Source organism: Balaenoptera musculus, chromosome 13, assembly GCF_009873245.2.
Source record: "Balaenoptera musculus isolate JJ_BM4_2016_0621 chromosome 13, mBalMus1.pri.v3, whole genome shotgun sequence".
NCBI classification, from domain to species: Eukaryota; Metazoa; Chordata; class Mammalia; order Artiodactyla; family Balaenopteridae; genus Balaenoptera; species Balaenoptera musculus.
In genome coordinates, this window is record NC_045797.1 from 5,973,823 (window position 1) to 5,985,613 (window position 11,791).

Consider the following 11,791-nt stretch of genomic DNA (forward strand, 5'->3'; position numbering starts at 1 on the left):
TTAGAGAGAGACACATGCCAGAGACAGAATGCGGTCTGTCTCAGAAGGCGAGAGGCCCTGAAATATGGGGTGGTTAGTTCTTATGGACTGGGTAATTTCATAGGCTAATGAGTGGGGGGGATTATTCCAACTATTTCAGGGAAGGGGCGGAGATTTCCAGGAATTGGGCCACCACCCACTTTTTGGCCTTTTATGGTCAGCCTCTGAACTGTCATGGCACCTGTGGGTGTGTCATTTAGCTGATGTATAATATTAGAGTGAGTGTATAGTGAGGCTCATAGTATACTGGAAGTCGAACCTTCTGCCATCTTGGACCTAGTTGGTTCTAACCAGTTTTTGCTGTATCCTCAAGGGCTATGTCATTGTTTTAAAGGTTGTATTCTGACCCCTTCGCTCCTGTTTCAAAGCCACCTGTCTGTGGTATCTTGTTACAGCAGCCCTAGCAAAGCAGTACACTTTGTATGTTTTTTCAATCTTTGTTTATCCCATAAGAATAATTACGGTAATACAAAGGAACTTGCAATCTAATTCAAAAACACAATGCTATAGACTGAATGTTTCTGTTGCCCCCACCCCCCTATTCATATGTTGACACCTATTCCCCAATGTGTTGCTTTTAGGAGGTGGGGCCTTTGGGAGGTGATCAGGTCATGAAGGTAGAGCCCTCATGAATGGGATTAGTGACCTTACAAAAGAGACCCCAGGAAACCCCCTTGCTCTTTCTGCCAAGTGAGAACACAGTGAAAAGACTGCCATCTACGAAGCAGGACTCCAATCCTCCAAATCTGTAGGCATCATTATCTTGGACTGCCCAGCCTCCAGAGCTGGGAGAAATAGCGTTTCTGTTGTTAATTAGCCTCCCAGTCTATGGTATTTTTGTTAGAGCAGCCCGAATAGACTAAGATACACGAAAAGATAATGAATGAACGGAATGAGGTAATACATTGTCAGTGAGCAAGTGAGTGGATGGAGGAATAGCCATCTCCTTCTCCTGCCCTCAAGCTCTCCCTCCTCCACAGGCCTTCCTCAGCCAGGCCTCCTGGCTCTGCCCACTCTGTGCCTTCCTCTCCCCGTCCTGCCTTTCAAAGTCCCAGCTCCAGGGGCACCTGCTTGGGGAAAAGCTTTTCCTACCAACCAGAGCATAATTTTGTTTTCCTCTAGACTCTAAGAGAAATCACTGCCTCCAAGCTTCATTTTGAAAAAGATTTTGTCTTAGTCCCATTTATTTTGTCATGTCTGTGAAGACTGGGCCCACCCTATGAGTCTAGAAGGCTCTCCCTGGAAAATACTTGTGTTTGGTTGACTGAGTCTAGCAGTTACCTCCGATCAGAAGACCAAAGAAGATAAAACCCCATCAGTTCCATCTACTTAGTTGCTTTTAAAAGAAATGTCTTGATTTTTGTAAGTATGGGTTTGAAGGGCTCGTTCCATGAATAGGAATTTTATTTTTTATTTATTTATTTTTCCCATATTAAATTTTAATAGATATTGCCAAATTGGTCTCCAAAGTGACTTCATCCATTTGTAATCTCACCAGCTATGTATGAGAGGACCTATCTCCCTACACTTGACGTTGACACATGGGAATGTTTGCCAATCTGATGGGAATAAACATGTCAAGTTAATTTGCATTTCACTTTTTTACTAATATGTTGAGCGTCTTTTAACATGTGTCTTAATCCTTTATAATTTCAGAAGAGGAGCTTTTAAAGTGTTTCTACAGGTTTCATTTTAGTCTTTGCTAAAGTATAACTTTCCAAAAGGTAACATCATTACTCTCATGCAAATATAAAATGAAAATGTCAAAGATTTAGTCAACTCAGTTAATGAGGGAACAATTAAGCTGTTGTGACTAATCAGATGCTACAAGCATTTGCCAAACGAGGCCTATATCGGCAAGTTAATACATTGCTAGTTTAGATACAGAACTGGATAATGTCCAACAGGGCCATAAGCCATAGCCTTTGGGGTTGTCTGTTCCATGGGAGAGAAATTAATTTGCATTTCCACTAGAGAAAAATCTACAAGTTAACCTCTGTTCCTATGGACTTATAAAACAAGGAAATGCCAAGGCTAGTGTGCTGAAAAGAAGGAACCCCTGGTAATCTCTTTGGCTCATTTCCAAGCATCTAAAACAATGCCCAGTCCCTTGGGATAGGGTTTGTGGGTGCACTAACCTAAGAAATGGGAATCAGTGCTGCCAGAGGTGCTTCCTTGTCGTTACTAGGTGACGGGGAGGAATCTGTGGATTTTGGTTGCTTATCTTCCCATGTTCTCAGCAATGGAAATAGATCATTTAAGGTTGGCTATTTGTCTTGGTAAACTGAGGATATTATTGGCCTCAGCCATCAGGAATTAAATTAATCATTCCTATCTCTAAATGTGATTTTCCTAAATTCATTCTACCCATTCTCTAACTCCTGCTCATTCCTTAAAATTAAAACAAACTATATTTAACAGAATACATAATTTTATAAGACATATCTTTCTTTAAACTTATAACAACATCCCCCCATGCTCCATCCCCCCACCCGTCATGGCTACTCCCCAGAGACAACCTCTTTCAACTCTTTTTGCACTTTCTTCTGCTATTTACATCGCTATTTTAATTTTTATTTTATTTTTAATTTTTTTTGCAATATAATTTGTAATTTATTTCCTAACCTCAAATAAAAACAAAACAAAAACACAGCCCAGATATTTCCTCAGGGAAACCCCTCCATATTTTTTAAAAGATCACAGTGAAATTTGCAGATGAGTAAAGGAATACAAAAATGATGTGAGAAAATAAATCTGGCAACAAATGAAAATAACAGATAATCTCTAGAAATAAATTAAGATTATATACATTGAGTACAGCTCAACAGGGTTTGAAGATTTCATGAAATAATCAATGAGTTCATTTACTTGAAACAAGGTGACCTTTACACCAGGGTAGACTTGTTCACCCGCCTCTGGTAGTCTCTAATCTCAGATTACAACTGCACTCCTGTGGTATGAATCCAGTGTATATTATGAAACAAAAATGAGATGGTGCCCATGAGCTCTGTGGACACCCAGACATCCCTATTTTTAAATAATAGGCTTATATTACTAATTCTTTATTTTTAATGTATATATTATCAATTCACTTCCTATCATGAAAGATGAGAAGTTTTTCTACCCTTCCCTTTCCACAATACTCTACACTGGCCCCACGTCCTCCCACCACAGCCATATTATATTTCATTAAAATCAGCACTAAGTGATTATGTTATTTTGATTAAATTAATACTAAATTATAATATAAGCATGTTATTTTAATATATAATCAAGAGGGACTTCCCTGGTGGCGCAGTGGTTAAGAATCCGCCTGCCAATGCAGGGGACACGGGTTCGAGCCCTGGTCCGGGAAGATCCCACATGCCGCGGAGCAACTAGGCCCGTGTGCCACAACTACTGAGCCTGCGCTCTGGAGCCCGCAAGCCATAACTACTGAAGCCCACACGCCTAGAGCCCGTGCTCCGCAAGAGGAGCCACCGCAATGAGAAGCCCGCGCCCTGCAACGAAGAGTAGACCCTGCTCACCGCAACTAGAGGAAGTCCGCGCACAGCAACGAAGACCCAACGCAGCCAAAAATAAATAAATAAAATTAAAAAAATATATATGTATATAATCAAGAATATATTAATCATATATATTATATATTATTATATATAGTATGTTATTTTAATTAAATTAATCACAGCCAAGCCATAATTATATATGATTACATCTCTCTCTTTGTAAAACTTAATCCCCCTTGTGTTAAACATTTCTTCATTTAAAAAATTAGCCTAAGGAGAAAAGGGCGGTGGGAGGAATTGGGAGATTGGGATTGGCACATATACACTATTGATACTATGTATAACATAGAAACTAATGAGAACCTGCTGTATAGCACAGGGAACTCTACTGAACACACTGTGGTGACATAAATGGGAAGGAAATCCAATAAAAAGGGGATATATGTATAGTTGATTCATTTTGCTGCACAGTAGAAACTAACACAACATTGTAAAGCAACTATACTCCAATAAAAATTAATTTTAAAAAATTGGCTTAGTTTTCTAGGTGTTCAATGTAAATTCTTTCTCAAACCCTCTGCCAGAGTCATCAAGTTCCTCTCAACCCAGTTCCTTTCAATCAGATGGTCCTTAGGTTCATAAGTGTCCTGCTGCCTCAGGCTGCTTGCACCATGCAGGACTGCTGTGCTGGGACCAACTTGACCCTTGTCTGGAGAGTTCCCTTTGACTCCCCTCTGTTGAGTTTTCTACTTCCGGGCTCCCATTTCCTCCCTCTTTTCACAATTTTCAGTATTTCCTGATAAAGTATATTTGGCAAGCAAAGCTTTTGAAATATCTGAGCATGTCTTTACTGGATTAACACACTATACTTGATTCATAGTTTGGCTGGGTATAATATTCCTAGTCTAAAATCATTCTCTCAGATTTCTGAAGGTTTTGTTCCACTGTCTGCCAGCTTCCAGTGTTGTGGTTGAGGAGTGTGATGTTGCTCTGATTCCTCCTCTTTTGTTTGTGATCTGTTTCTCCTCCTTGGAAGGTTTTAGGGTCTTATTTTTACCCTGGGTCCTCTGAAATAGCAGGAGTATGTGCCTCAGCAAAGGTCTTTTTTTGCTTGTTGGCCTATACCTTTTAAATGGAATCCTTAAATTTTAGCTTTCATTGAAAGTGGGGCCTTGTTAACATCAATAGTGGTGATGAAGTGAAAGAGGGGGATTCATAATGTAATCTAGTGAGTAACAATCAGAAATCATGCCAGGATATGAGAAGGACCCCTACTCTTATTGGTCCAGTGGTGGATGAATATGCAAAGAAAACATTTTTAAGCCAAGTCCTGGGAACTCAGCAAGAACAGTATAATTTGTACCTTGGGAGGATTCTAGTTTATGGAGATTCTTCTAATTTATCAAAAGCCTCTTTCTACTAAGAAGCTTATTATTGAAATAGAAGGCAGAGTATGTATCAGATGTAGATCAGCAATCTTTCAGAGCTCATTAGAGTGTTTCAAGGCTTTGTCCTTTGATTTAATACTATTGTGGTGTAAATGAAAGGACCATCTATTTTGTGGGGGTTATTAGTATAGGTTCTCTGTCTCATAAAGAAATGAAACAAACCAGTTGCAAAGTAGGGAAAGAATCTGGAACAGGACATGGCTCCTTTGTACATTTCCTAACTGTGTAATTTTCGTTGGCACATGTGCAGACTCACAAGCACTGCCATTTGATACAATTTCTCCAATTATAACTTTTTTTGAAATGCAAAAAGAGCTAAGAACATAAGATTTACTTTTCCTTCCCTAGTTCTCCTGTCTCTTTTGGCTTCATTCTTGTGCCTTGTTTTTCCAGGGAGAAGAGTCTGATCTGGTTGAGGCTGCACAGTCCCCACGAGGGGAATTTCTAACGAGATGGACGTGAGCTGTATTTGGTTGGACTCTTTCCAAACATGTTAACATTCTTTATGTAAGTACAGACATAGGGGGAAAAATGCAAGCAGAGGTTAGATGAACTGTCCTAGAGTCTAGAAGGGGATGCCAGGACCCTCCCGCTGCACCAGTCCCTGAAGAGGGTGCTTTTAATGGCTACATTCTTTTTTTTTTTTTTTTTTAACTGCTGCTTTTATTTTATTTTATTTATTTATTTATTTGGCCACGCAGCGCAGCATGAGGGATCTTAGTTCCCTGAACAGGGATCGAACCCAAGCTCCCTGCAGCAGAAGCATGGAGTCTTAACCACTGGACCGCCAGTGAAGTCCTGATGGCTGTATTCTAACTAAGCCACAGATCCGTAGAGTCCTGTGATTCTTGGAGGGCAGACAGTGGTTGTAGCGTTGGCAGTAACTTACCTTGGAAAAATATATATATATGTATATTTTAATCCTCACTCTAGATACAGCATCAGACACCCTAATTCTAAGCACAAATACACACTCCAGGGGTGGCTAGGGAGCATATAATCAAATGCCCGCACTCCAGCTGTCTTTCTCTCTAATCCACAACAGAGAATTTGTTAATTGGTCCAATGGGTGTTAGAAAAGTGATTTTATTGTTGACATTCGTTTCATTTGAGAGATGGGTTGGCTAAAACTTAGCAAGCCCTTCACCTCTCATCCCTGGAATGGTATCTAAGGCTTGAACTGAATGGTCCTATGTCCAGCTTCTGACTCAGAGGATTCTGGTTGACTGATGCCAACTAGGAAATTACTTCTGGGACACGGTTGTGTTTTTGTCTTGACATTAACATATAATGCCAGGTGCGGTGAGACCTGAGACTTAGGGAGCTTAAAAAACACAGTGTAGGGGCTTCCCTGCTGGCACAGTGGTTAAGAATCCGCCTGCCAATGCAGGGGACACAGGTTCGAGCCCTGGTCCGGGAAGATCCCACATGCCGCAGGGCAACTAAGCCCGTGCGCCACAACTACTGAGCCTGCGCTCTAGAGCCCGCGCGCCACAACTACTGAAGCCCGAGTGCCTGGAGCCCATGCTCTGCAACAAGAGAAGCCACCGCAATGAGAAGCCCACGCACCGCAACGAAGAGTAGCCCTCGCTCGCCACAACTAGAGAAAGCCCGCGCACAGCAACGAAGACACAACACAGCCAAAAAAACCCAGAAAACAAAAAACCCCCCAAAACACAGTGTAGGACTATATTGGGCTTTCTTTTTATGTTCAATACATGTTTGCGTTTGGTCTGTGACTTGCTTCCATTCAAACAAATTACCTTTTGTTAAGTGTATGGGGCTGGGGGTGGGGGGTGGGGCGACCTTCAGCCCTGACTTATCTCAAACCAGTGGTGGCTACTGACATTTACCAAAAAAGAATCTACCAGTTACATATGACTACGCTGACTAAGGTCTGTTTTCAATAGTGGTTCATGTGGATAGGTCATGATTTGTGACTTACTAACCTCCTTTCCTGGATTTAAAAGTGAAAAATGAGTACAGTGGCCTCTGCTGTTCTATGCTCCCCTGTGCTTGAGAGAATGTCTTCACCACCTGAAAGCACCTTCAGAACTGCAGGCAGAGAAAAGGGATGTTGCCCGTGTGGCCAGGGCCAGGGTGGGATTAACCCAGAGGTGATTATAACACTTGCCATTTGGAAGATGCACATGGGGCAAGCCCTGTGGTAGATGTGAGACTTAGCTTACCTCATTTAGGCCTTGTAACATCTCAGTGAGACGCGCATATTCCAATCAAGAAATGGAAACTGTAAGAGGTTAAGGAACTTGCCTGTGGTCTCACGACTGGGAAGTGGGGAAGCAGAATTTGGAATCCAGGTCTGCCTTCTTTGAAGCCCATGGAACTCGGGTGATGGCTCTAATCTTCATCGAAAGTAATGGTAAGGAAAAAAAAAGTGATGTTACTCTTCTATGAATCAGACTGAAATCAACTAAGTGCACATTAACAGAGAAAGTGTTTGTTTGTGATTCAGAAAAGCCTAGGAACAAATGCTGGTTCTGCCACCTACCAGATGCGTGCTATTGGCAAGTACTAAATTTTTCTATGGGCCTGATTTTCCTCATCTGTAAAATGGGACTGATTTTACTTTCTTTTCAAATTTATTGTGAAACATGAGTGATATTGGAAATACAGCAAGCACTGTACTTAATGCATAGCGGTCCTCCTTCTGTGTTCTTTCTCCCTTGGGGGAATGTCCCCTTGGTAAGATATGGAGGCAGATATTAAATTCATTCATCTTTGCATCCCAGGAATTTCAGACAGCGCTAGCCTGTTGAACATTCTCACTGAATGTTTTTTGACTTAACTGATCTAGAACTTGTTCTGTGACTGATTGTGAGCAGGGCTTTGAGCCCACGAGGCGGAAGGCAGTGTTATAGGAATATGCGGACAAGCACAGGGGGCACTTTCACTGCATGTTAAGATCAAATGGGCAGTCAGGAGTGGAAACAGAATCCATGCCCTAAAGGACAGGGCCACCCTTCACAGGATTCCTGATCTAAGAGGAAACAAAGTCGTGATTTGGAGAAGTCATAAAACTAAATATGTGAGCCAACAGTCAAGCCAAATAGGAGGACCTGAAGTACTGTTCAAAAGAAAATCAATAATTTCACAAACATATATTGTTTAGGATTAAAAATTTTAAACTATTACATTTAGTATCTAATAGGAAACTAATGGAGGATTATAGATAACAAAACTGACAATTTCATGAAGAATTAAATAGCATGGTTGTGAACAGAAACCAAACATGTTCTCTTAGGATTTCCTCAGTGCTTCAGGTCTAAGTCTTGAAATATTCAGTTTTTCATTTCCAATTCCTCTTTTGTTTTCAGTTTATATCCATTGCATGTGTGAAGGGAAGATCAAGGGGAAAGAGAGGAGGTCAGAAGGAAACTGACATGGCAGTCTTGGCAGGGACATAGGAGTCAGGGCTGGGGGTCTAGAGAGGATTCCCAGCCCAGAGCCAACCCCAAGTACAAGCAATGATGACATAGACGGACTTGTACATGCAGCTTCCCTCCACTCCTGGAGAAGAGGCTTTTAGTGTTTCTTAGCAAACCTGTGGCCAATTTGGTCAGCCACCTGACAAAACCCTAGCTCTAAACATAACCTAACCCTAAATCTAAGCAAATCGTGGTGATGAAGTTTTGATGAGTGGTGTGCTTTCATTTCTTAATGCCCATCATTGCACAGCAGGGCACGCTTCTGTGCCAGTGTTCCCATGTTTTGTCAGACGGCCAGTCAGAGCGGAGGGGACGGCCACTGGGGTTTGGGTGCTCTCAGAGCAGAGACATGTGTCAGAGACCAGGTCTGCATCTACAGATATGCTTTGCCAAGGGTGTTAGACTAAGGAACTAGCATCTTTTCTTAAGGCCAGGGAGTATATTTAGTGGGGTGTTTGTATCCTGTGTAGGGGAGCACAAGTATCTTTGAAGTTCCTCTTCTCTTAACGTCTCTCTCCATTTTCCATCTTTCTACTATAGGGAAATAATTTCAGCATCTAGCAATCACGTCCCCCTTCTTCTAATTGCTAAAGTATAATTTTCAAAAAGTTAAAAGCATACTTCTTATTGCAAACATAAAATGAACACAGACCAACAATTTTATTCAACTCATTAATTAATGATGAAACCAGTAAGATGTTAAGACTAGTTCAAAGGAGAATTTGAAATAGGTATAGATGCAGATATTAGTCAAGAACGCTGAAGTGAATTTGCTACCATGCAAAACTGATTAATATCCTAGAAGGGATATCTCAATGGACTGAAGTTTATTTGCATTGCTTTGGACAAGAATTGTTTGTATTACTATCCATTTTCTACAAGTTGTCTTTTAAAGTGTACGATTCAGTGGTTTTCAGTATATTCACAATGTTGGGCCAGCATCACCCCATTTTCCAAAACATTTTCATCACTCCAAAGGAAACCCTGTACCCATAAAGCAGTTACTCTTAATTTCTCCCATTCATCCCTCCCCTCAGCCCATGGCAGCCACTAATCCACTTTCCATTTCTATGGATTTGCCTATTCCGGACATTTCATATAAATGGAATCATATAATATGCGCTTCTTCGTGTCTGGTTTTCGTTTTGTATAGTGGTTTTCAAGATTCATCCATGTTGCATTGAGGCATATGCCAGTACTTCATTCATGGCTGAATAATACTCTGTTGTTTGGATATAACAGATTTTGTGTACCTATTCATCAGTTGTTGGACATTTGGGTTGTTTCCACTTTTTAACTATTATGAGTAATGTTGCTATGAACCTTCATGTAAATTTTTGTGTGAACATAGGTTTTCCTTCTTTTTAAAATATTATTTATTTATTTATTTATTGGCTGCATTGGGTCTTAGTGGGCTCTTCGTTGTGGTGCGCAGGCTTCTCTCTAGTTGTGCTGAGTGGGCTCCAGAGCACGGGCTCAGTAGTTGTGGCGTGCGGGATTAGTAATACCCCGTGGCATGGGGGATCTTAGTTCCCCAACCAGGGATTGAACCGGCATCCCCTGCATTGCAAGACGGATTCTTAACCACTGGACCACTCGGGGAATCCAGAACATAGGTCTTCAATGTTTTCATTCTCTTGGGTATATATACCTAGGAGTAGAATTGCTGGGTCAATAGTAACTTCATGTTTAACTTTTTGAGGAACTTTCAAACTGTTTCTCAAAGTGGCTACACCATTTACATTTTCAACAGCAATGTATGACAGTTCCTGTGTCACCAACACTTGTTATTGTCTATGTTTTTTCTTCTTTTAATTACAGCCGTCCTAGTGAGTGCAATGCGGTATCTCACTGTAGCTTTGATGTGCATTTCCCTGATGGCTAATGATGGTGAGCATCTTTTCATGTGCTTATTGTCTATTTGCATATCTTCTTGGGAGAAATCTCTGGCTGTTTTCTTTTAATATTCCAGGTCACCAATGCACTTTGTGTGATCGACTGCTATACCCATGGGTGGAGTTCTCAGTTTCAGGTACTGTATTGTTCCATTCTAGGATTTCTATTTGACCTCTGTGTGTGTGTGTGTATACATATATATATATATATATATATATATATATATATATATATCCACTTCTTTGCTGAAATTCTCTATATTTTCATTGCAATTCTTGAACTTATTATTTACCTATATTCTACTCTGTATCTGGTAACTCCAATATCTGACTATTTCATGAATTTGTTACTAATAGATTTTGTTCTTTTCTCTTCATTTTTAGTCATGTGGTCTTGTTTCCTCTTATGCCTGGTAATGTATTGATGCTGAATATGGAGTATGAAAGACCATGGAAAAAAAGTGAGTCTTTGGATGGTGTTATCATCTGTTGGGAGAATTTACTTTTGCTCCTGGTGGGTCATTAGGGTTGGGGGAAACGTTTGAATCAGGCATTGGGATGCTTGTGGGCTGGGCAGTTCTAGTCTTTGTGAAGGCTTGTCTTCCTCTGGCTCTTCTCTACTCTGAGGATGTAACGCTTTGGGGATCCTAACTCCAGTTTTTATCTCTCTGGCCCTGTAAATGTCCAGAAGGTGTGCTTGGCTTCTTAGTCTCCAAGCTGTCACTTGGAATCTGCAAATACTTAGAGGGGAAGAACTTGATCATATGTCTGGCTCACCTCCTCAGATTCTTGCCACCTCAAGTCCTTGCTGCCACAGTAGTTCTCTCATGACTTGAAGAAACAGATTTAAAAACAATACTTTGTCCAGCTTTTATGGCGGTTTTCGGCAGGAGGATTGGTCTTTAACTGCCATTACTAGAAGAAGTTTCCCACATTTCTCAATGTCTTGATGAAGATGCATGTTGTGGTTGTAGGGTGGTGGTCTTGATGGCCAGGGGTATGCTATGCTTGTGGGGTGTTGGTTGAGTAGGTTGCATATAATATATCAACTCAAACATTATAATCTCCTAAGCCTTCAAACCCTTTCCTTAGTCTACAATATGCCAGAGAAGTTTTAGCATCTCATCCTCATTGAATTTAGGCCATTGTTAAATCCAGGCTTCAATAAACCAAGGAATCAAACCTTAGAGCCACTCAGATGTGCTGAATATAATGCATTACATCAGGAGTCCTGAGTGAGTGTATATACGTTTGTAAATCTTGCTGAATCCAACCTTACATTTCATCCCTCTTGGTGTAACAGTGTAGATTCCATTCCCATACATGACCCTCAGCTTCCTCTCAATACACATGGGCAAGATATTCCAACTTCCTTGGTGTATAATCTACCTCCACCTCGTCCCCAGCAGACCTTGCAATTTTCTTCTGGGCTCAGCTGGGAGTTTATTCTTGCTATG

The 11,791-nt window shown here is 40.9% G+C and overlaps 1 long non-coding RNA gene across 1 annotated transcript in view; it reads left to right on the forward strand.

The window, feature by feature from the left end:
• Positions 1–10,795, forward strand: part of LOC118905697 — a 33,571-nt gene extending 22,776 nt beyond the window's left edge. The window contains exons 2-4 of the long non-coding RNA XR_005022323.1: positions 5,387–5,500; positions 10,261–10,329; positions 10,719–10,795. This is a non-coding gene — a long non-coding RNA (uncharacterized LOC118905697). The remainder of the gene's footprint in view (positions 1–5,386; positions 5,501–10,260; positions 10,330–10,718) is intronic.
• Positions 10,796–11,791: the final 996 nt, after the last annotated feature.